Raw genomic sequence first — 22314 nt, 5'->3', positions numbered from 1 at the left:
ATACACCAGAAAAGACAATCTCTGAAATTCCAAAAGCTCCTTTGTATTATCTGTCTAAGCTACAGCCAAGTTCTCTTTCTGAACAAGTAACAACAACCCCTGCAAGCTTATGCGAGGGGGAATATATACAATCGGTTCTACAAATATTTGAACCGCATGAAGCACTATGATAATTAAATACGCTCATCAACTTTACAAAACAACAGATAAGGAAGTTATTGCTGCTATGAATACAAAATGAATGCTCTTTAATACTGTCAGAAGACTTTTTGACCTTTGGAGGCCACTGAGTCGGTTTAGCGTTCTGAATAAATGATGAATGATGTGTCTTTATGCTCTGTCATCCCGTAGCTTTCTCGGCCCTGTCATTTGCAGCTGTCAGTATTGCTTTGGTGGCCGAATCTTTCTGCTGAGTTGGCTCAGTCCACTATTCTATAATCATACTGTGTGCATCACATTTTCTGAAGGTGATGACTTATGTTTTTTGATGAAAAAACTTGATGAAAGACTTATGATTACAATATCATCTGTATCATTTTGGTCCACCATTCCTGTGTGGGCAGTTTATGTCTCAAAATTACATCCAGGGTCTCATCTGCCTCTGTATATTTGTAGAAGTTTGGAGGCATTTCAAACAAATGCTTGATCTCATTCATAATAAAAAATAAATTCTCTACTCTATCATAGAGATTTTGCCCAGATGCTGGCCCTGTTTCTTCTTAAGTACTTGGTGTTACAGTTATCTGATTTGAAGCAAATGTGTTGACCCTCTTTGCATAGTTCTCATGCGAAAGTAGCCTACCTGCGCTGTTCAGTAAGCCAGGAAGACCTCTGCCTTGTAGTACTGCAAATTTGTCCATGAACCTGTTCACTTATGTCTGCATGTCCTGGCTTCTTCTTTCCAGTGTTTGTACCAGGCTTCCTAATGTAAGGACCCTCTTTATCAGCAAAATGGTTTCAGTTCTGTTGGGAATTCCCATTGCTGCCAGTTGAGGACCTGTACGGTTGTTGAGCACATTAATCATTCTATTGGCTACCTCAGGCATGTTACCTAGAGATGCCCTTGATCTCTGGACTTCTCTGTGTGCTTTTCCTATGAGCTCTATTTTCTCATGAATAGTCTCAATATATTGCCACTGATCAGTGATTGATTGGGCAATGTTGGCCCATAAAACTGTTTTAAGCTCAACCACCACTTTGTCAAGGGTGAGCGCCTTCTCCAGCTCCTTTATCTTCTCCTTAAGGGATTTTATTTCCCTTCCTTTTTCTGCTACATTCTGCTTGGATTTGTCATATCTTTCATTGAGCTTAGCTAGACTCTCCCTGGCCTCATTTAGTTCTGCCATTTGGGCTTCTAAGGCCTGAATTTCATTCTTGAGCTTCTGCATATCTAGGCTTGGAGCCTGCTCTATTGTTGGTGCAGTTGCTGATGTAGATGGTGCTGTCTGTTCAGTAGGAGGAGCAGTAGTTTGAGGAGGTTCCTCAAGATTGATTATCTCTGGAGGGGGCTAAGAAGTTTTTCCTCCTTCCTTCTATTGTAGTGCTACCTGCAGTGCAGCCTCTGATTCTCCCAATTTTTCTTGTGTCTGGATCAGCTGTTTATATAATGATACCAGCATAGCTGCTGCATCTTGATCATGCCTCAGCTGGGCAACTTCTTCAGTTTGTGGGTGAATGGTTGCTGGGATCTTAATCATTTTCTTCAATGCTGCCATATCTGCATCCCTCAATTTCAACAGTGCTTGTACGGCCTTGATGTCCTTGGGATCATGCCCAAGTTCTATGATGATATCCTCCAATGCTTTGATTCGGTTGTCTTTTGCCTGGGAGGATGCTCTCTCCAACTCAAGTTGGGCAGTTGTGTTGTTTAGGCTATTTTCCAGCCTGTAGTTCACTAATGTTTTGTCTGCCAAGGAGGCATACACCATCTCACCCGTTTGCTTGTGCAATTCAATCTGATCCATCGGGTGGATGTCCTTGGCAAGGACCTCAAGATTGGTCCTTAAGTAGTATGCAGGTGACCGTGGCTGCAACGCGGTTGGCATAAAGTGGCTCATGATCATTTTACCCTCCTGGACATCATATGCAGACATTAATCTCTGCTGGTTAGTGGGAGCCATCTTTAACAAATGATTCTACAGCTGTATTCTTATTGGCTCATTCCTCTTCTTTATATCAATAAACTGTTGTTTGATGCCTAGTTCACCTCCCCTTTGTTGGCTTGAGGAGCTGACTTCTCCTCCCACCATCCTTTCTTGTTCCTGCTGGAAGGAACTTGCCGAGTCTTCCATGCTTGGTGGGCCCATGCCCAAAGATTGCCCTATAGGCATTTATTCTTCTGAGAGGGGATTTAACCTTTGTCTTTTCTCCCCTTGAGTTGTGGAGGTAGTGAGGGGAGTCTCCAGCTCTCTGTCCCTCTTTCTATTTATGTCTTCTTTTTGTGGGGTTTGGAGGACTGAGGCCTCCACTGTTGTCTCCTACCTAGGAGGCAGAGTGTCCTGAGCCTGCTGCCCGGTGGACATTGGGACCTCTGATGTATGCTCTTGTTGCACTGGCTGCTCTTTTCCTTGCTGCCCCCCTTGTTGCTATTGTACCTGTTGTTGTTGCTGCACTTCCTGCTGCTGTACCTCCTCATGAGGTGGCTGCTCTGGCTCCATCTCTTTCTCTTTGCCTTTGCTGGAAGTTTGATCAGTAGCTTTGGCTGCTTGCTGATGTGCTGTAGAGGATGAGGCAGCTGCTCCCACTTGAGTGCCTGGAAGAGCAAATACCTGTGAACAAAGCTCTAAGTCAGCCAACTTTTGGAGATTTTTTACTGCTCTTTGACTTAGTTCTTCTTGTGTGGCAGCCTCCTCTAAGGTGCCTTTCCTCCACTTTATTTGATTTGCATATTTTTCTATGTGAGGCAAACTTAAGTGGTCATAACTGGCCAGCCTATATCTAATCCTTCTTAAACTTATGAAATGATTGGGGTCGTATGGTTTGCAAAGGAATCTGGTCTGTAAGCCAAGGGCTTCTAGCATGCTATCTGCCTCTTGCCAGCCTTCCTCCCTTTTATTGTAAATGAAGTGGCCTAATTGGTTTCTGACTTTGAGCTGTGCTTTCTTGCCTTTGCCTGAAAAATGGAGTACATCAGCATTCCCAAATTGCCTGAAGTATTCAAGGGCAAACAATCTCATAGGCACATATTTGGGTAATCTGTATGGGGGCAACTCACACCCATATATTCTGATAACTGTGTGGTTTTGGTAATAGTACTGTTGTAGGGAAAAGTATGCGACTCGGATGACCCTAACCCACTCTAAGGGTGACAGTTCCTTAGCAACAACTGTAAAACAAACTACTGAAGGTTTACTTCTTTATGAAAGCAAAAGAGGATGGAGAAAACACTAACCGTTGCCTTGCGCTTAATGTCGAATCCAAACTCTCCTCTTTGGCCGCTTGCTCCTAGCTCTTTGTCCTTCTGCTCGCCCAGCTGCAATGAGATCCTGCACAATGACAAAGTAGGAAACTACAAGAGGCATGCAATCATAACTGGTTCATGGATTAGTGTAAACCAAACATGCAATCATCAAAATACATAATTGAAACAAGAGCACATAGAAGAACCTCAATAGCTTTTATTAATGAAGAAATAAAGGTTCTGAGAGGATTACAACCATTGCAGGCTCCAACCCAGCAACACCTCCCAGCAGAAAGAATTGCTCTTCTTCACCTCTCTCAAACAATCACCCAATAACCCAAGAATGAAACCAACAGCATATCATTACTTTGCACAAAATTCCAGCCTCCTGAGCTCATAGGAGAGAGCTCAATATATAGATGAATTGAGAAAGGATGAGTCAGCTTGCAACTGATGTGTAGCTGCCTTGTGTCCTCTCTCTCTTCAGTTAATCTTTAGTTGATCTTCAGTTCTTGAGTCCACTTGGTGAACCTTGCTTCCACTTGGAGAAACAAAGCCTCTGACTCATCACAAGGCGAAATACCTGATCCAAGTGTCAATTTTGGAAGATTCCAAAGCTATGACTCACTCTGCCACATGTCCAAACTCGCCCAACGCAGGTGGGCTTTGTTTTGCCTGCTTTGCAACGGAGGTACACCATGGAGCAGTTGTGTTTCAGCGCAGAAACCCAGTGGAGCACCTGCTTTGATTTCAGGATTGCTTGTTTTTGAGTGTTTTCAGGTGGAGAACTGATCTGAGAGCTGTTGGTTTGCTGACCTTGTTCCTCTAGGGGTAGGAACATCATGTTTAAGGAACTTTGGATCCCTTGGATTATTGACAATTCATGCTTGTTGCTGCAAGGCACAAAATTGTCTATAACAGATGCCCCCTAAAGTATGAGGTCGTTTATCGGGTGAAATGCTTTATTGAGAGGATCCGAAGTTCATTCAATCTGCTGAGAAGTGTCCTGTAATAAGATACAATACAATACATTATTTTTCATTCATTTTTCATGATCTAGCTGAGGCGGGCATTCCCATGCTCAGCTTTATAAATACATTTTGGTACATAGAACAGACGATCGTCTGATGCTAGACTGATAATTCTCTGCCGAATTTATCATCCTTCACTGATAATTCTCTGCCGAATTTATCATCTTTTGAGAAGGATAATCATCTGTTGCAATGATGTACATATCAAATGTCTTTATGTCCTGAATATATATCGCAGCCCGGATGGATGAAACTAGATCCGGGGTCTTCAATCTCTTCCGATCTTCACTCGATGTACAAGTCGATCCATGTGAGAATTTCTTGAAGTCGAACATGGAAAGACATCGCTTGATTACCGGTCAATAATGTAAACCGTTAACAAGCGCGAGAGGAATCACCGATAAGGATGATGACCCTCAAGGTACGGCAGTACAATCTACATGGTGGGAATAAAGGACTTGGCGTCGACCACCATGCAAAATCTTCTGGTCGAAGGTCATTAATGTATACCTGTCGCCGGAAGTGAGAAACTTGCCATTGAGGCATGCAAGCTTCAAAGTACTGAGGGGGGTGTTCCTAGATCAACTCCTTGGATAATGAGCTGATGTCGACAAGGAGCGATCCGTCAAAGGAGGGCCTTAATGAATCCCACATCAGTGACACGGAATGGAGCTAGTGATAATGATGAGGTGAAAACAAACTGTGATGTATGATTCAGGGTGGCGGTCATGAAGTGGATGAAGGATAATGTATGGCAGTGGGTGGAACAGGGTTGACTCTTTACAGAACCACATCTCTTGAACATATAACGACACTGATGTGATGGATTGGTAGCATTACCCCAATTGTGGATGGTGTGGTGAGGACCATGATTCTGCGATCGGTGAATGAAACAACCCAACCCGAAGCGGACGGAGGACAAAGTGTCATGTTTAAGAGCGACTTGCTACCATTAATACTGTGAGGTTCTCCCAATTTTTCCCCAGTCATTGCTGACCAGTACCTCTTTATTTTTGTCAAGCTTGAGGAGGATAACATATGCTTGTTCTATAACCTGCCCTTCGGGCAAGCCCATCGCTATGTTTTAACGAGCCTAGCGATAGGGAAACTCGTTCTCGTCTAAAGACAAGTTTGTCGCTATTTAATCATTTTAACGAGTCTAACGACAAGGAAAACTCGGTCCTTTTCATTTTTAGAGAGTCTGAAAAGGCACGAAAAGTTAACTCCAAAATTCCTTTTTCGTCATCTAATCCCTTAAGTCTGAAAAAGTATAAAACAATACAGAAGGGATGAATTTTCGGTTGCTTTAACAAGCCGAACAAAACAAGCGCTCGATCTTTTTGTGCAATAATCCCTCAGGTCCAAAAAGATTAAAATCTAGAGGAGGGATAGCTTTCCGGTCGCTTTAACGAGCTGGAAGGCCAAAACTCGGCAAACTTTTCATATTTTACGAGTCAGTGAAAAGAGCTCAAAGAAGACTCGTCTTTTGAGGAACGAGTGATGAACAGGGATAGCAGCAGATTCCAGGTACAGGTTGGAATTCTCCAATCACGGCAGTGTCACAAGGATGGCTAAGTGAAATCACTCTTCGCAGCTGTTCCTCAAAATGGGTAAACAAACATATGGAGGTGAACGATTGGCCAAATGAACAGATGGAGGTGATGGCATATAAACACGACCAAGGGCTTTTAATATGGCTTTCAAAGGTTACATTTCTCGAGGTTGTTTACCGGTTCATTTTTTATGCGTGAGCTTGAACTGCTAGGGAAAGATTGCTCACAATCTACGTTTATTTTTTAACGAGCATGAACTTCTGCACAAAAACTGCTCTATTTTGGATGCCCCCAGCATAATAATGCAGACGAGGCACATGTCCCTTAATCCCTAAGGGAACATTTCATTTTTTAATGAGGTTGACCTTGTAAAGAACCGTCCTCTTGACTCCTTATTTCATTTTTTAACGAGGTTGAATTGAAAAAGGAACTATCCTCGAAACTTTTAGATCCATTAAAAATAGAAGGCTTCATATCCCGTTGCATCCAACTCCGCGAGATTACTTGGCGGTGGTGGGGTAAAAGTGCCCATTGAAGAAGAGCCTTTTGGGAAAATTACTCCGATATATTGGATAGAATGATTGCTGCCATGGATCGATGGAATGCTTCTTGTGTTGGATGGCGGCTCAACTTCTGTCGAAGTTGTTGTCGAACTGCCTGGTCGACCTTTTCTTTCGCCATTCAACGGCTGCGGATTCCCACGGTTTTTGTTTAATGTTGAAATTAAAGCATCATCTTGGCGCTTAAAACTTGACAACATCATGACTTGCGATGGGGAAGCATCTCCACTGTCAACCAGATTCTGACTTGGGTCGGGAAACGGATCAGTTAATACAGCTGGGGTGTGCGGATTCTTTACGAATCTCTTAAACTCAGCTTTGTACGGACAATCTGCCGTCCGATGATCGTCGTCACATATGTGACACGGAAACCATTTCCTATTCCCAGGAGGGTTTGAAGAATTTTTCTTAGGGGATGACCCACCTTGCTTATTCTTCCTCCCTTTGTTTTGATTCTTCTTGCTTCCTGGTTGATTGGTTTCTTTGTCCCTATCTGTCGATACAGCATTTACTTCCGAAGCAAGAACTTCTTCATGCGCATTTTGATTCGAATCCTTACGGGCCTTCTTTTGATGGGTCCTTTTCGGATTCGTGTTTGCCGTGCCAATCACGCCATCGCCGGCATGAGAGTCACTGTTTGATTTAGGAGGAGGAGGGATTGAAAACTCTGGTCTAGGGGCGTCTGGTATTTTGTCATAGAGCGTGCCGGACTGAGTATATACTAAATCCAAGTACTGTGCATGAGCGATAACTTGCTCTTCTGTTACGACTCCTCCCTTTGCTACATCTTCCGTTATAGCCGGAAGTAATGACTTTATAAACCACTCAGCTAAAAGCTGATCAGGAACGTATGTTTTAACCATTCTTCGTCGACGTCGCCACTCATGTATATGATCTGATATATGAGTCGTGGTTGTCTGTTTGAAGTTAGTCAATATCTCTGTTCCTGTTTCATACCTTATTGGTAATTGAAAGTGGGTCAAGAATGTTGTGGCAAGGGAGCCAAAATTGTCGAACGAAGCTCTAGGCAATTCTATATACCATTTTGCCGCTGGACCTGTCAATGTCCTCTGAAAGAGGCGAAGCCTTATCGAATCATCATTCAAAGTGTTCGACGAACACCATAGATGAAATGTCATCACATGATTCGACGGGTCTTCACCTGGATTTCCATTGAATTTAGGAATGTCGGATGGGAGTTTGTGTGGAATCACTGGCCACCAAGGGGCGTAAGCAATTGGATCGTTTGTTAACCGATGTAAATCAGGCAACTCTAAAGTTGCCACGAATGGTAACTGCTGGTTCAAGTTAGGTGAAGCGTAACCAGGATACGATGGAATTGCCTGAACAGTCGGTCTTTGCATACCAGCATAATGGAGTTGATGTTGGTATGATGAATACGGTTGATGGACTTGACCACTATAAAGTGGTTGATTTTGACCATTTTGAATATATGGTTGTCCGGTATTCGCAAATATTTGCTGTTCAGAACCTTGGTACACTTGTTGGAATTGCGGCTATTGGTATTGCATTATCCACGGTTGCGACACCATGGGTTGTTGCGCTACACTAACCATTGGACCAAGATGTGGGGTAGCTGTACCCAACTGTACTTGTGTTGTCCCACCAGTAGGTGATTGTGGTTGGGTCGCAGGGTCAAGTGGCTGTTGCATGAGAACCTGAGCAATCTGAGGTTGACACACAACAGGCATTGTTTGAACTTGCGACACGGTCACAATAGCCGGTGTAGTTGGGATGTTTGTCACAGGTACACACTGTTGCATAGAATATACAATTCTCGGTGGCTGGGATAGCACAGGTACCCAACTACTCGTTGCAATTCCGCCATAACTTGAATAAGGTTGAGAGCTCCCGTATGGGTACTGCCCCCCATACGGTAGCAACCCAGAACTCAAGGCAACTGCTTGCCTTGGAGGACTGGATGGCCTAATTAGATTCCCAAAAGGGTCAATTTGATGAGCCTCACCATGAGAGTTACCAGACATTACTCCGGAACAAACAGGAACAGACCATACTGTCGAGATAGTCTCTTGCTGGACTCCTTCTAGCGACTGCGAGCTAGTTGGGACAGATGGTATGCCGGCGAACATTGTTGGATTTGCAGCAGGTAATTCTGCCGTCGCTGTGTCATTCGACACAGTCCTAGATGTCGACGGTTGTTCAGTCATTTTTAGTCTATCCAGTTGATCACCTAGTGATTCTACAGGAACTTCCACTGGTGATGGACAAACTTCTGTTGTAGCAGGAAATAGAGCGACCCCTACTCCAAACTGCCTTGGAGTGGATACTTGCGGTTCTTCTATAATTTCCTCTATCGCAATCAGGCCAGGTGGAAGAGGAAGACCGTCAGGTCCGTAAAAGATTTCCGGTGCCGAAGAAGGGGTTGTATCGACCGCGACGGATGTTTGAGGAACAAAACTCTCTGGACCGGTTACAGATGGAACTGGTTCAGTCATTCAAGTATTTGCCCCCAGACTAGGATCAGTATTACTGTCCCTCTGTGGCGATTGAACTTCTTCTATAGAGGCAGGGTTTCCGGAAATGTTTGGAGTGACCAGAATCTCAGATGTTGTTGGAACGCTTGTCCTAACTTTTAAAGGAGATTTTGAACTGGTTCGACGAGCTCGCTTTGTCCGGATTGTTTTCGATTCCGGAGACAAAGACGGTTGACTCGCAAGCCTCCGAGAATGACGGATATTCAATTGACTTTCTTCCACGATTACGGATTACTCGATCAACTAAAATATAAAGGGGAAAATTTGTGTTTCCGATTTGAATGAATTTTATTAGACGCTTTTAAACATAACTTCGCTTTTTCATGTTTTAAGAGTCGAGAAAAAGCTAAAGATGACTCTAGTCGCCTTCGATGTATTAACGAGCCCGAAGTGAAAAATGCTCGGTTGGACCTTTTCAGTTATAGAGTTTGAAAAAGGCCAAAAGAAACTGCTCTGGAGATCTAGGCAGAGGGTGTGCCAAACCTTTCGCGAAACCACAGAATACGTTTTACGGTACGGGTGGTCGATCTTCGTGAATGCTGTGTTCACTGCATCGCGATCAGTAGGGCGGTCGACACGGCTTCCTATGGATAAAGGATAATTGCCTATAGGGGTCTCCCAATATATACGCGACGGTACGTGGGAGCACAAGTCCGTATTAGTGCCACCGACTCTCAGGAGGAATCACCCACCTTCGTAGAGATCGACAGTCACTATGTTTAACGACGCCGGAACACGTCTCTACCTAGACCTCTAGATGTTTGCGTTATGTTTCAAATGCGTTGTTAGGTTCATTCAGTATATTTTAAGTTGATCTTTTTAAAGTTTGCCTTTCAAGGTTCACCACGAGATGTATATGACAAATTCCTAAATGCAGCCTAAGATGAGAAGCAAGCTTTTTCAAATCTTTTTGACTGATGAAAATCTTAACTACTGGGGGAGAAGAAAAGCAAATTCTTTTCACACAGTTCATACAGCACAAACTAATGCACTTTCTCCTAAATCATCATGCAAACTTTTTCAAATGCAAAATGCACAATACATGTAATTTCTTTTCCCTTTCTTAATGTGGATGGATACAAAAAGAAAGTGGTTATATAACTTTGATTTCGATTTAAAGCGAAAGTAAACAAGTTTGTCCAAAATCAAAAGACACCTTAAGATTCACTTGCTTAATCACTAGAAATACATGAAATCAAACCATATGAATGAAAGTAAAATGACTAACCAACTATGGACAACAAACAAGCTAACTCTTTAGACCAGCAAAATGCCTAACACAGGTTCAGATCTAAGAGGCCAAAAGCATGACTAGTTTACTTTTCGTTATGGGAAATTGTAAATGAGCAAGAAATACAAAGAACAAGTACAATTTTGTTATATAACAGAGGCAGAATGATGGCAAGTAATATTGGTTTCAAAACAGGCACAAGACTGACACTTAGCAGCAAAACTAAGTGAAAACAGGCAAGAGAAAAGAGGAAACCCCAAATGCACTAAGCAAATTTGGGTCAACGCAGGCTCTGCACAGTCAAACTGGCTCTCAGCGCAGGTAGTCAGTTCGGGACCTGCGTTGCAAAGCAGGTAGCCTGTGTACTACCTGCTTTGGAAAACGAGAGTTGCGTTTTCACAGTTTCCGGGTTATAATTTTCTCAAAAATGCACGGTTTTTGCTCAAATCAGAAGCATTCAGTCAAGCATAATCAAAGGGATGATTTAGAAGGTGCAAAGCTATCACTAAGAGCTTACAAGGATCTTTGTAGATCAGCTCTTCAAATCATGAATCTGCTCAGACAAAGAGCAAGAGTAGCTGCCCCTCTACTTCGCTTTTGATATAGTCAAAAGCTTTTCGATTTGGTACTCTTTTGTTCAGGAAATGAATAGCAAAGATACTACAAACACAATCAAACGGATACGTTCCCCAGCGGAGTCGCCAGTTTGTTGTAGGGAAAAGTATCCGACTCGGATGACCCTAACCCACTCTAAGGGTGACAGTTCCTTAGCAACAACTGTAAAACAAACTACTGAAGGTTTACTTCTTTATGAAAGCAAAAGAGGATGGAGAAAACACTAACCGTTGCCTTGCGCTTAATGTCGAATCCAAACTCTCCTCTTTGGCCGCTTGCTCCTAGCTCTTTGTCCTTCTGCTCGCCCAGCTGCAATGAGATCCTGCACAATGACAAAGAAGGAAACTACAAGAGGCATGCAATCATAACTGGTTCATGGATTAGTGTAAACCAAACATGCAATCATCAAAATACATAATTGAAACAAGAGCACATAGAAGAACCTCAATAGCTTTTATTAATGAAGAAATAAAGGTTCTGAGAGGATTACAACCATTGCAGGCTCCAACCCAGCAACACCTCCCAGCAGAAAGAATTGCTCTTCTTCACCTCTCTCAAACAATCACCCAATAACCCAAGAATGAAACCAACAGCATATCATTACTTTGCACAAAATTCCAGCCTCCTGAGCTCATAGGAGAGAGCTCAATATATAGATGAATTGAGAAAGGATGAGTCAGCTTGCAACTGATGTGTAGCTGCCTTGTGTCCTCTCTCTCTTCAGTTAATCTTTAGTTGATCTTCAGTTCTTGAGTCCACTTGGTGAACCTTGCTTCCACTTGGAGAAACAAAGCCTCTGACTCATCACAAGGCGAAATACCTGATCCAAGTGTCAATTTTGGAAGATTCCAAAGCTATGACTCACTCTGCCACATGTCCAAACTCGCCCAACGCAGGTGGGCTTTGTTCTGCCTGCTTTGCAACGCAGGTACACCATGGAGCAGTTGTGTTTCAGCGCAGAAACCCAGTGGAGCACCTGCTTTGATTTCAGGATTACTTGTTTTTGAGTGTTTTCAGGTGGAGAACTGATCTGAGAGCTGTTGGTTTGCTGACCTTGTTCCTCTAGGGGTAGGAACATCATGTTTAGGGAACTTTGGATCCCTTGGATTATTGACAATTCATGCTTGTTGCTGCAAGGCACAAAATTGTCTATAACAAGTACCAATCCCCAATGCTGTATACCTTAGACAACTGAAGAATCCTCTACATCTCATCAGTTAGTCTAGGAGGAGGTGAGCTCAGAAGCAGAGACATGGCTGGGTGGATGAAAAGGTCTATAAACTCACAATAAGTGTATGGAGAATAAGATCTGCAGTGGAAAACAGAGGACCAATAGACTACTGACCTTGGATTGCCTTGTGCATCCACTCTTTTCACAACAAAAGGAAATTTCTCATGTTGATAATATAAGATTAAGTGGTAGATATAGGAGGTGTATCTGAACACCCTTTCTCTTGACAAGTTCATCAATTATTCATGTATTTTATTGGATATGTAAGTGGCATAGTCATAACAGATTGGGGACTTGCCAGGGGAAAACATGAGCATCATCACCAGCACAGTTTCATCAACAAACTCAATTGAATTATAGCCCAATATGGGACTAATCATGTCTACAAGGTCTCTGCCCAATTGGTTGAGGTATACATGAGAAATGGGAAGATACTTCACGGTGTCAGAGTCAATGTACAATTGATTCAACTTGGTGACCTGAGCATCTGTCAGTTTAGCTCCTTGCTTTATCAGATCTATCAATGATAAATGGGCTAATTTCTTTTCAGTATTGAAGTGTAGCATCTCTCTGATGGCTTCAGGGGTGACATAAAAAACAGCTGAGCCTGAAGGGTCAAGCACAACCCTCTGAGTGGGGTCATAGCAGTCAGCACATCGGTGGATTAGGTTAGGAAACTGGTTGACCTGAGGGAGCTTGAAGATTGGGAGGAAAGAGTCCCAAATGCCCAATACATCCGTTCCACTCTCATGCTTAATCTTCAATTCATTTAGCAAGTGGATGTGGTACTTTCTATGCATCAACATTTCCTCTGATATTTGATAATCTAGGTCTGCTAATGGTTTCCACTCCAATTCTCTTTGAGGGGCATTTAATGGAGCATTATTCAAGGCCACAGGTGCTACCGGTGCATCCATGGTTACTTTAGGACTCTGTTTGTATGTGAACTGGTGTTACTGAATAGAGCGACACAGAGGAGTATTTTTTGGACCAGAGAAGTGACTTACTGAGGAACAGAGGGTAGAATGGCAGTGGTAGAAATTGAAACAGTGCACAAAGAACTGCTAGAGTAAATGCTTGGCCTTAAAAACTCTCTTCACGGTGAATTATAGCAGCTTGGGTTTTAAGTCCCCGAATGCGCGGACAGATTGCAGGTTTTTGGTGAAAACTTGGATAAACAAGGCTCTGCAGGTGAATTTCGATTCAATAGTTGAAAATGGAGGCTAAACACCGGGATTTTCTGGTAAATGCTGGGTTTTTTCACTCTTTTAAACTATCTTTGGAGATTTATGGACAAAACCAGGCGCAGGAGGAATAATTCGGATAAATACCTCGTGAATTGCCGGCAATGGTGACAAATGCAGGTGGATTTGGCATGCCAACGGTCTTCAGGTCGATTCTTGCAGGTTGGCAACAGATTGGTCGTAAAATACATGCAGAGTTGAGCAACAGTCGTTTTTTGCAAAAGTGACAAAAACGACAATTTTAGGCAAAAATATGGACTTTTGGGTTATTTGGCGCTTTTTTTGGATGACGTTAGCATGACGTAATCAGGTGGGGTCAAGGTCGGATGACGTCAGCATGACATCATTGGCTGGCGTGGCGGCCTGTGAGTGGTCCACGGGGGTGGTGAGGTGCCGGGTAGGTTGGAGCAGTGGCGGACAGGGGCGCTGCCGCGAAGGTGATGTAGAAATGACGTGGGCCTGACGTGGTAGTGACGTTGGCGTGGCGGGTTCACACAAAACCAGAAACAGTAAGCGGTATGATATCGCACCGCTCTTTATACAAAAGCGGGATTGTCAGAGGGCGGCCCGATACAATTTGGGGGTGACGCGTGGCAGAGGCCTGACGTCACCCTCTGACAAATTTCGGAAGCTAACTTACGGACGTCAGGCCCGACCCGATATGCATGTGGGCCGTTCGATGAAAAGAACCAGATCTGACGGTCGACGGATTGCCAAGGTGCCAGGACAATATGGAAGGGGGCGGGGAATAAAATAATATTTTCTTTGGAATACGCGCCCGACGGGGACCTTTGGAGTTTGGCTAATTTATATGGTTTCTCACTGTATTTTTATGAAAATATGTATTGCGCCCATACTTTGGGTAAGACGGAAAAGTGGGTTTTTTATGTATTTTTGCGAATAAAGCGGGTTAGGGGTGAAAATGGGTTTTTTTACAAGGTTCTTTTGCAAATGAAAGGTTAAATGGTTTAAATGACTTCTGAAGGGGGAAGAGGGGTAGGGTTTGGGTTCTTAAACTGACCAGATGTCACTTTAATCCCTGACTGTGAACATATGGCTATAATGCCAAAGGGGAAGGGATATTTATAGAATGCTTGGGGTTTATACACCATAGTGTTTATAATAGTGAGGGAAAAGGGTAACATAGGGGATTTAGATAATAAGAAGTTAGGGGTTAATATGAATGGGAGAAGTGAATGAGAAGGGATAACACTGAGTTTTGTATGGAATTAACTTAGTTTAGGAAGTAGATCAAAATGAAAAGAATTTTAGACAAGAAATGTGGCTCTTAAAGAACCAAGAACCAACACAAGACCTTGACTTCTTTCATGAACACAACTGGTGTAGGGGTGTTAGCAATGAATGTGGAGGGGGAAAATGGGAAGTTAGACATGCTCCATTGTGTTGCTGCAAAATGATAGAGAAGAGGAGCTTTTCTATCCATTGATGCTTCCTTTATGTTAGACCAGCAAGATTCAGTTGAAATGAATGACATTTCTGCAACCCCATCTACCTACCCATCTACTTGTCTAGCATTTTTTGTTTCTTCATGGAGGGTGCACTTAGACTTGCAGACCCTTATGTGCCTTTTCTTTTCTTTTGGCTTTTTCTTTTGATTTTCTATCTAAGGCTACCCTTATTGATTCCAAGGTCCCAGATTAAGAAGTTGGGAACCTTAATTCTCTACCTAACTACTGGTCTGCCAAGATTAAACAGTTTGGACAAACTTCTTTCTCTTTTCTACAACAGAAAATTGAAACATGGCATGATCCAGATTAGGCTGTTGGACCATCCATCCAAAATTGAGTCAACATCAAGCTTACGTACACACCTTGTCTTCTCATGGAAATATGGGATCTTTGAATCACCAAAGCGGAGCATATTTGGAACTTTTATTTGCCAATCATGAAATATGAAACCTATTGGTATAGGTAGCTAATAGTGCCTCCACATGGGGATGGTTTTTCCATTTGAAAGACCAAGAAAAGCAGGTCAGAATGCCTTGGTCCATGGGTTCTCTTACCAAACTTGGAGTACTTCTCTTTGAAATCTCAAAATTGTGCTCTTCCCCTCTTGGTGCATCTCTGAACTTATTTGCCTTTTGCTGATAATTGACAAAACTCGAAAAACTGCATTCTTTTACATGTTAACAGAAAGTAATATATACACCTGAAAGAAAGTAATATATACACCTGAGTATGTACAAGGGAGAATTAGGCTACACTCATGGATAGTAGTCAAAATAGTGCTTCAACATCCTGCCATTCACAGGAGCTTCATCCAAATCAGTTTCATCAAGATTCCTAAGGAAGTAAGTATTATTTCCTTGCACTGCTTGAACAACAAATGGTCCTCTCCAAAGGGAATCAAATTTTCCATGTTTTCCTTTATCTTCCCTTCTTGAATCCCACTTGAGGACTTTATCACCAATGTTGAAATCTTCAGCCTTAGTCCTTCTATCAAAAGCTTTCTTTAACTTTTATTGTAAAACTTGAACTCTGTGATAAACTTGATCTCTAGTTTGCTGCAAACATATAATTTGATTTACCCTTCTTTGCACATCATTTGGTTCAGCCTGGCTTTCTTGAAGAAGTTTCATGACAGGGATCCCTAGTGATGAAGGAAATTTGGCTTCTAATCCATAAACTAACTCATATGGGCTAACCCCAATTGATCTCTTGGTTGTTAGTCTATCTGCCCATAGGGCATTGACAAGCTTCTTATGCCAATTCTTCTTATTTTCTTCCAACACCTTCTTTATGATGTTCACAAGGATTTTATTTGATGATTCAGCTAGGCCATTTCCTTGGGGATAGTATGCAGTATAATGTCCCAAGGTAATGTGAAATTTGTGGCAGAAATTCACCATCTTCTTAGATCTGAAAGCAGCAGCATTGTCTGTTATTATCTTATCAGGACAACCAAATCTAGAAAGGATATTGGTCTCAAGGAACTGAATGATAGTGGAATCATTTGCTTGTCTACATGGGATGGCCTCAATCCATTTGGTGAAGTAGTCTGTGGCTGTGAGGATACATCTATGTTGGCCTGAAGATGAGGGATGAATTTCCCCATTGAAATCCAAGCCCCATTGTTGAAAAGGTCTCTCTGTAGCAATAGGCCTCAGAGGAAGTGGCAGTAACTTTCTCTTTCCCTCAAACACTTGGCATTTATGACATGAGGTAGTAAATTTCTTGACATCAGAGAAAACAGTGGGCCAATAGTAACCAGCCCTCAGTATCTTATCGACAGTGGACTTCCAATACAAGTGTCCACCACAGTCACCTGCATGAAATTCCTTCATAACATTGTTAGTCTCATTCGCAATCAAGCAGTTTAACAATATACCCTCATGGTTTTTCCAAAGTAAATTGCCATCCATGACACAAAATCTTGAAGCTTTCATTTTTAAGAACCTACATTTAGTTCTAGACAATCCTGGGGGAGCACACAGGTTTTGCAATATATAACAGATGTCGGAATACCAGGGGGATTGTTCAAAGGCTACATTTATCTTTGGAGTCACCAGCTCCGGTTCACTGTCCAGTTGGTTGATGTCTAAAGCTTGAAAGTTTGCCTTTGTCATTAATTTGGCCAAACCTTGCCCTTTTATCAGTTTTGTAGGTTTTATTTCAATATCAAATTCCAAGATGTTGGCAATCCATTTGCCTCTTCTTACCTCTAGGTTTTCTTGGGTGAGTATGTCTTTCACAATGGGACTTGGCACATAAGCTATAACATGGGAGTATAGGATGTAAATCCTAAAGTCTTTAATGGCCTTGACCAAAGCATAAGCTTGTTTCTCCATGATTTGATATTTCAGAGGTGCATCTCTAAGAGCTCTACTAAAGAAAGCAATGGGTTTTTCATTTCCTTGGTCATCTTTCTGTAATAAGACAACAACAATGGTATGCTGGGAGGCAAAGGAGAAAATGATAAATTCTCTGTCAAATTGAGGATTTGTTAAGACTGGTGTTTGGGTAAGGGCCAACTTTATGCCTTCAAAAGCTTGATTTGCTTCTACTGTCCATTTCACTTTTGAATCCTTCTTTAGCATGTTATTTAGTAATCTGATCAATTCTGCTAAGTTTGGGATAAACCTCCTTAAAAAGTTAATCTTACCTAAGAAGGCTTGCAATTCTTTGATGTTTCTAGGGTGGGGCATTTGTAAGATAGCTTGTATCCTGTATGGGTCAATTCTAATGCCATCCTTTGAAATGATGTGACCTAACAGCTTACCTTCTTCCAAACCAAACAGGTATTTCTTGGGATTTAAGGAAATTCCATATTTCCTACAGGTTATGAATATTTGTCTCAAATGCTTCAAGTGTTCTTGGTCAGATTTTGAGAAAGGTGTGAGATCATCTAAATAAATGACAAGGAAGTCATGAATCTCTTTAGCAAAAGCAATATCCATTGCTCTTTGAAATGTAGCCCCTGCATTTTTTAACCCAAAAGGAATTTTGACATATTTGAAGGTTCCCCATGGGGTTGTAAATGCTGTTTTGTCCTGATCATCAGGGTGAACTAGGATCTGGTTGAAACCTGAAAATCCATAAGTAAAGAAATTCTTGAGGCCCCCACTACTCTTTGCAAGATGTGATCCATCTTGGGTAAGGGGTAATTATCTTTCAAGGACACTTGATTCAAGTTCCTTAGATCAACACAAAGTCTTATCTCACCAGTTTTCTTTCTTGTGGGCACCAAATTTGAAATCCAGTCTGAAAACCTGATAGGTGCTATGATACCCGCTTTAAACATTTTTTGCAGCTCTTTTTCAATTGAAGGGAGAAGCATGGGATTGATCCTTCTCAATTTCTGCTTAAATGGCTTTTGATTAGACTTGAGAGGGATAGTATGTTGGATAACAGAGGTGTCATAGGATTTTAAATCCTCATAACTCCATGCAAAGACATCTTGAAACTCTTTGAAGAGGTCAATGTATTTAGGTTTTTGATCAGGAGGTAAGGATGCAGACAATTTTATTATCTTGGGTTTGTCAATGGTTCCAATGTTGCATTCCTCAATGGCAGCATTAAGGGGCTGCATCTTTGGTTTTCTAGGGATGTCATTTAAATCAAAAATGTCCTCCAACGGAGTTAGGCCTGTTGGAAGAAAATTGTCTTTCAGCTCTATGATTTCAGCCTCTGCACCAGCTGTTTCTTCACAACTGATTTGTTGAATTTCTTGTATATTGTCTTTGTTAAAAATTGTTGGATATAGCATTTGGTTAGCTGTTTTGGGTGATATTGCCCTGTGGTTTTGTTCACTAAGTATTTGTGATTGACTTGCTCCCTCAGTGTCAATGTTTAGTCCTGCAAATTCTTGTTGCAAGGTCAAGAAATTATTTATTTGCGTATCATCTTCAAACACTTGCCAGTCTTTAACATTGTTTGGGACAGAGGGTCTGTATTTTATCTCAGCTGTGAAGAAATGGCTAGATTCAAAGGGTAGTTTACAGGTGCTTGCAAATGTGGCCAAACTATGAGCATGCAGGTTATGGGTTCTAGGAATTTTGGTAATTTGAAATTCAGTGAAGGACTTTAGTAGTTCAGCAGCAGTAGATCTATAAGATCTCAGTCTTTTGTCATTGGTGACAAAATTACCCTTTACTTGTTGGACAACTAGGTCTGAGTCTCCTAGTATTGAAATTTTTATGGCTTGTAAGGATTTTACTAGTTTGAGGCCTAGTAAGAGAGCTTCGTATTCTGCCATATTGTTGGTGCACCTGAAGTTTAACCTATAGGCTCGGCCTTCTGCATGACTTTTTTGTTTATTATGTATCCAAACCCCTGCTCCTGCCCCTAATTTGTTGACTGACCCATCGAATTCAAGAAACCAGAGGACTTCTTGGTTAAGGGAAGAATTGTCAACTGTTGTGGGAGTTAGCATCAGCAACTTGGGATCTTGGGTTACATTTGGTTTTCCTTCTTGTACAGTTTTGTTTATTGATTTCTCAATCATTATTTCTTGAACAACAGCTTCTTCATTCATATGCTGATCTTGTTTGAGTGTCTGGTTTTCTTCATCATTTGTGGGACCGGCATTATCATTGAAGAGAATATAGGAGTCTATGTCAGAATGGACAGCATATATGGGAAAGTTTTGAGGTTTTTCTTCACTGCTGACCATGTATTTCATAAGTGACTCTCTATATAACCTCTTGGGTTGACCAAAGACTGAGATGGTGGCATATGACATGTCTAATTGTAGGGAACCTTGGAGTTTAGGCCCCCATGATCTTGATAATAGCATCCCATATTTGGGTGGGATATCAGCAACTACAACGTCCATTAGAATTGTTTTGTTTGGGTACTGAACAAGGGACACACATAAGTCTTTTATTAAGCCTAAACACTTAACTTGGCTGGAGTCAAATGAGAATAGGTCCTTATATGGTCTTGTAATATCTAGATTCAATCTTTCCATGACTGATTTAGGCATCAAGTTGTGAGAGGCACCTGAGTCAAACATTGCATTGTGTAGTATCTTATCATGAACATGCAGGCTGACATAGAAAGGCAAGATCCCTGTAACTGCTGTCTTTCCATCAACCTCTGGACCGAAAAGCAATTCTGGGGTGTCATCCAATACATTGACATTATCTTTATTACGAGTAAGTTGAAGGGACTTCTTGATTTGTTGTCTATAAATGTCATGCTTGGCTAGTTCTGAAAGAGGAATAGCTACCTTCAATTTGCCAATTTCAGCTTCTAAGTCAAAGGGTCTTTCAGATTGGGTCTTGGTGTTGTGGGTGACAGCCTTTTCCTTATTCACTAGGTTTTCTTCTTGATTCTTATCTTGATCTTGAGGCTTGTCCTTCTTACTCATCTCTTGAGGAGTGTTACTTGGATTAGGGTGCAAAGGTGATGTAGCCATAGGCTGTTGTTTTGAGGGTAATGGTTCAGTGATTTCTTGAACGGTTACTTCATTTGTAACTGAATCAGTTGTGTCATTTGGCTCTGTGACTATGGCTCTTTTGGGCTTCTGGCTATCCTTTGTTTTTTCAGGCTGTGTTACATTTATAGTTCTGCTTCTTAGCTTGTATTGCTTATGAACTTCATAAACAACTGTGTCATATCCTTGTTTAAAGTCAAATGACTCACCTGACCTAGTTTGGAATTGCAGAATGTCATCATCCTTATGATCTTCTTAACTCAGAAAAACTTGCTGCTCATCATTCAGGCCCATCAGGTTAATGTGGGTGTCATCTGTTTGCTCATTCGAAGTGGATGCCTCAGTGTAGTTTTCCTGGAAAGGAGGTCTTATGTCTGGATCAGAACCGGCCTTACCAACGTTTGGGTTTTGATTTCTCCTAAAATTGGGATTCCTGATAGGTTATTTTGTGGTGCTTCCCATGATGACTTTCTCTCAACTGATTCTACTCTATCACCCAATCTCTTCATACCAGTGAGTATTGCATCCAGTTTTTGATCAAAGGCTGAGGGTTCTTCTTTGAAGGTGGTTCTCTTTTCCAATCTTGCCCTGTTTCTTTTGGCAATCAGGTTAGCCTCTACTGTGACAGCAACCTTTTGGGCATCTTCAAGGGTTTCAGGGGCTCTTTCCTTCAACTGATATGCCATATCAGGGTCAAAACCATCAGGAAATTTGTACAAGGCTAAATCAGGAGGAGGTCTTAAATTCTGTGGTATTGCGTTATATACGTTGTTGAATCTTGCACAATACTCCAAAACGGTCTCTTGAGGACCTCGTTTGATTGTATCATATTCACCAAGTATGTGCAGGGGATCTTTCTTTTTCTCCCATCTGTTAGTAAAGGCTTGATAAAGCTCATCAGGAGTTGTGATGGTATTTACAGTCAGCGATCTAAACCAAGTTCTTACATTCCCTGTCAGGCTCTGAACAAAGATTCTCATTCTCACATTGTCATCATCTATTTCATAATTCTCAAAATGGTCTTGCATCCTTCTGGCATGCTGAATTGCTATGAAAGGGCCAGTGGAGTCAAAATATGAGATCTTGGATTGGTAGTCCTGAGGTAGAGCTGCAGCATTAGCAGGCAACTGCAGGGGTGCATATCTATTAGCCATATTTGCAGGATTTATAGGATTGATAGGGACAACTGGGATAACATGAACGACTGGTACAATAGGGGTAATGGGAACAGTAGAAACTAGAGTGTTGGTCAAGGGAATATGTGTAGTGGATGGAGGTGTGAAAGGAGTGCTTTGAGATGTGGATGGTGAACTGGGGGAATCAAGGGTAGACCGAAATAGAACCTTGATTGGAGTTGGAACAGGGTTTGGATAAGCTGTCTCAGGACTTAAATCAGCAAGAGTTTCCTGTCCTTGCTGCTTCCTAATGATTTTAGGGATTGTATTAGGATTTTCAAAAATAGTTGGTGGATTGGGGTCAGGATTTGACCTTGTATATCGCGGATTCTTCTTGGGAGCCAGCTTCTGAACTTGTTTTTGAGTATGTTTTTGGAATATTTTTGTGTCTACAAGGGCCAGACAAGATTTTGGAATGACTGTGTATATCTTAAAGCTAGCATGAAAATTGACTGAAGCAGCTTTAAGAAATATATTGAAATTAGAATATCCTGAGGAACCTTCCCAGTGGAGTCGCCAATTATGTTAACACCCAGGTTGTTCCCTTTGACTCCCAAGGGAATACGGCCGGGGTAACCACTAACCAAGCTTTCGATTACAGATCCTAGCCAAACTGTAATCAGAGAGGGCTCTCTCTTTAAGATTTATCTTTGTTTTGTGAAGATTTTAGGCTAGTTATGAGTTTAGTTTTTTGTTTAAGGTTTTGGTTGTGAACTGTTGATTGAGAAGGGCATGACATGTTTGAGGGATTTCTAGTCCATTGGGCTTATGGAGTCAGAGTTTGAGCAGGTCCTGATGTCTGTGATGGAGAAGGGTTTACTGTAGAGCTAGACAGTTATTCATGATACAAATTTTGGTTGA

The sequence above is a fragment of the Pinus tabuliformis genome, chromosome 6, assembly GCF_031772625.1.
Source record: "Pinus tabuliformis cultivar Carrire ecotype Pingquan chromosome 6, CPIR1, whole genome shotgun sequence".
In the NCBI taxonomy this organism is placed as follows: Eukaryota; Viridiplantae; Streptophyta; class Pinopsida; order Pinales; family Pinaceae; genus Pinus; species Pinus tabuliformis.
The sequence above is the reverse complement of the archived record's forward strand: the minus strand, read 5'-3'. Positions refer to the sequence as shown.